This window comes from Acomys russatus, chromosome 17, assembly GCF_903995435.1.
Source record: "Acomys russatus chromosome 17, mAcoRus1.1, whole genome shotgun sequence".
NCBI classification, from domain to species: Eukaryota; Metazoa; Chordata; class Mammalia; order Rodentia; family Muridae; genus Acomys; species Acomys russatus.
Window position 1 is genome coordinate 25,513,534 of NC_067153.1, and position 4,179 is coordinate 25,517,712.

Below are 4,179 nucleotides of genomic sequence, written 5' to 3' on the forward strand. Positions count from 1 at the left end.
GCTCTGAAATCTCTGGGTGCCATAGTGAGTCTGTGTTCTGCAGACCTTAGCACTTCTTGGGAGCAAAGCGTGTCTCTAGGTGCTGTCCTGGTTCTTAAGAAAACTGTAAGTCATTATCACACCAATGGCTGGGTACCTTCATCTGTAAGGTAGGGGTAAAGACAGCTGACTAGCAAAACTGTGTAAATATGTTTGATATTAAGTAAGCCACCAGACACCGTGAATACATAAACTTCAGCACAAGCTGCATTTGTAGCTGTGACATCCCAGAACTACAACTTCCTGTCCAACAATTCCAAATACCATTCAGGGGATTATCAAGTCTCAATTTAATCAGTGCCAGGCACTAATTTTGTATTAAAAGCCATGCATTCACAACAAATTGAATATCCAAAGCAAACTCTATTTGAATACATAGTGTTAAGTGGGACATGATGGTGCACACATGTAACCCCAACTCTTGGGAAGCAGAGGCCAGAGGATCACTAATTTTCGAAGCCAATTGGCTACACCGAGATTTCTTTCTTTTTCTTTTTTTTTTTAAAGCTAGTCTGGACTATGTGAAACGCTGTCCCAAAAATAAATAAATAATAAAAGAGAGGTTTTTAAGATTTATCTGACTTTTAGGTAAGGGCATATGTGTGGGTATGTGTGCATGGGGGGCAGAGGACCTCAGGAGCCAGAGGTATCAGATGCCTCTGCAGCTGGAGTTACATACAGTTGTGAGACACTCAGGATGGGTGTTGGGAACCAAACTTGTGTCCACTACAAGAGCAGTGTCTCAGTCAATGTGTTATTGCTGTGAAGAGATACTATGGCCATGGCAACTCTTACAAAGAAAAACATTTGATTGGGGCTGGCTTGTAGGTTCAGAAGTTTAGTCGACTTTCATCACGGCAGGAAGCATGGTAGAAAGCAGGCAGACATGGTGCTGGAGAAGGAGCTGAGAGTTCTACCCCTGGATCAGCCCTGGCTTGAGTTTCTGAAACCTCAGAGCCCACCCCTTGTGACTTACTTCCTCCCACAAGCCTGCATCTCCTCCTCTTTCTAATCCTTTTAAATAACCCCACTGTCATTCAAAGCACCATAAGCAGTAATGCACTCCTAGCCAGCCACTGAGCCATTTCTCCATCCCCATAAAGCCTAGTTTTAAAGGACAGAGAACAATAAATTACTGATAGATGTTTGTCCCTTTCATCAGTGTGAATGTTTCATTTTTATCTACTTCCTTAGATTATATAAAAGTTAGCCTTGCCTTTGGCAGTGCAGCTGTTGCTTAGTCATTTTTTTTTTCTTTTTTTTCTTTTTGTTCCTGTAAGTAATCCTTCGGCCATATTCCTGTGAGTAACCCCAATGGAATTAATTGGTTTGCAAAAGAAAAAGAGAGAGAGAGAGAGAGAGTCAGGCTTGTGTCTAAATCTTTCTGGCTACCTACAAAAGAACAAAATTAGGGCTAGGAAGATGGCTCAGCTGGTAAAGGTGCTTTCCACCAAGACTGATGACTTGAGTTTGATTCCCCATGACCCAGATTTATAGAGGAGAGAACAAACTTTCAAAAGTTGTCCTCTTGACCTCAGCACTATGAATAAATAAATAAATAAATAAATAAATAAATAAATATAACTTTAACAATGTTTAAATAGTAAAAAGAATTTTCAACAACAACAATAAAAGAAATGTGCAATTGTCCTGTGAAAGAAAGAGTTATAACAAAGACACAGTTGAGTCTTTCTCATAAACAGGGCCAGGCCCACACTTGAGGAACGCCAAGAGATCCTCATTAAAGTAATGAGGATATTTTCAGTGACATATGTCTGACTGAGTTGAGTTTAGTTGGCGGAGCTTACAGCCGCCAAAGCCTCCAAAATAACTCATGGCTGGCCAGCCCTGCAAAAACACACTCCGAAGAAGTATTTCACACTACTTTAAGGATGCCCCACCCAAGACTGTTGGGCTGTAAGGCCATATGCAAATTGTTGTAACATTAAACATACATTCCTGTGACACCGCCAACAGGTCAAGCTTATTATCCTGAGCTCATCTCTATAAAAGCCACTAACTTGAACAGATCCAGTGGTTTCTTGTCCCTACCCCACCCAACCAGCAAGTTATTTTTAACTTACAACATTGGCTGATAAGTATTTTTCATATTGGAAAAAATATATATCTGCTTTCAGAAACAGAGACTATGAAAACAAACAAAACAAAACAAACATCACTGCGATTCAGTGAGAAGTCACTCCACTGGAGCTTTGAAAAAACAGTAGTCTGTACCTGTTCATTCTACATCACAGGTTTGCAAGGACTGCGTTGGCAAAGTATTCAGCACGGTCCTCAACACAGCCAGCATCGGCCATCAGCAGGACAGCACATTCACATGGGTTTTTCTAAGAAGCCACTTTTAACACTTTCTCTCTCTTCACCAATTCATACGACACCTCTGTTAGAAATGGCAGCTATGGGGTCCAGGATAGGACACTATTACAGTAGCCCTGATAAAATGACCACAGGTGGAAGCCATGGGAGGAGCAGGTCAGGCCAACATTTGTTGACTTGTTAATTGGCTGACAGCTGTGCTTTATGCATCAAGGCAGGCACTATGGTAATATGACGCCAAGTCCCAGGGAGAGCCTCCTGCCTCTGTATCTTCAGCCTGACACTCTAGCATCCATAGCTCGGTAATTCTCAGCTGTGCAACTAGAAGACAGAATGCCAGCCACATTCTCTGCATAGTCAAACCAGCATCAAATGCGAGGGTAGGCAAGCTGCAACCAGACACAGCCCAACAAGCTCTCCATCTTCAAGGGCCCAACATTGCTACTCTTCCTGGCTGAAACCTCCCTTCAGTGAAGTGGCCATTTAGACTTTGGATAGTAGAGAACATCTAAAACAGTCAATGATGCTTACAAAGTACTCTGAGCTCAAGTATGATAGTCACATTTCTTTTTAAGAAGGAGTGAGAGAGATAGTTCTGAGGTTAAAAGCACAGACCGCTCTGCAAGAAGACCTGAGTTAAGTTCCCAGCACCCACATCACAACTTCCTGTAACTCTAGCTCCAAGGGATCTCACACCGTTCTGGCATTTTCCAGTACACATACATGGCATACAATCACACGCGCACACACACACACACACACACACACACACACACACACACACACACGGGGGGGGAAGGAGGGGAGAGGGAGAGGGAGGGGGCACACTCACGTTCATAATTTTAAAAAGTTTGTTTTAGGCTTTGCAGACACTGCTGTCCCCCATCACCACTTGCTGTAGCCATGGTCAAGCCTACTACTGTGTTCTTCAACATCGAGGTCGATGGCAAACCCTTGGGTCTCCTTCAAGCTGTTTGCTGACAAAGTTCCAAAGACAACAGAAAACTGTCATGCACTGAGCACTGGAGAGAAAGGATTTGGACATAAACTTTCCTCCCTTCACAGAATTATTCCAGGATTTATGTGCCAGGGTGGTCACTTAACATGCTATAATGGCACTAGTGGCAGGTCCACTTATGGGGAGAATTTTGAGGATGAGAGTTTCATCCTGAAGCACACAGGTCCTGGCATCTTGTCCATGGCAAATGCCGGACCAAACACAAATGGTTCCCAGTTTTTTATCTGCACTGCAGAGACTGAGTGGCTGGATGGCAAGCGTGTGGTCTCTGGGAAGGTGAAGGAAGGCATGAGCATCATGCAAGGCATGAGCGCTTTGGGTCCAGGAATGGCAAGCTCAGCAGGAAGATCACCATTTCCCACTGTGGACATCTCTAATTCTTTTGACTTGCGGGCATGATTCCCACCAGACCGTTCCTTCTGTAGCTCAGGAGAGTGCCCCCACCCCATCTGCTCCCAGTACCCTGTAATCTCTGCTCTCACTGAAGTTCTCTGGATTCCATATTGTCCTCACTCCCCTCCAAGTCTAGCTGGATTGCAGAGTTAAGTAAATACGAAAAAAAAAATTGTTTTGTTTTAAAGGAGAAAGCTGAAGGACTCAAGACAAACACTGAGGCTTCTGAAGACTAGTTCTTAGTCAGAAAGGAAGGAAGAAAGGAATGAGGGAGGAAAAGACAGAGGAAGGAAGGGAGAGAGGGAGGGGGAAAAGCTGTGGTTGTTTTACTTTTGTTTGATTTTCAGAGAGTTAGGAAAAAAAAAAAAAAACACTTGCATCAATTTCAGCCA

The 4,179-nt window shown here is 43.4% G+C and overlaps 1 pseudogene; it reads left to right on the plus strand.

The window, feature by feature from the left end:
• The first annotated feature begins 3,267 nt into the window (after window positions 1-3,267).
• Window positions 3,268-3,771, plus strand: LOC127201851 (peptidyl-prolyl cis-trans isomerase A-like; annotated as a pseudogene).
• Window positions 3,772-4,179: the final 408 nt, after the last annotated feature.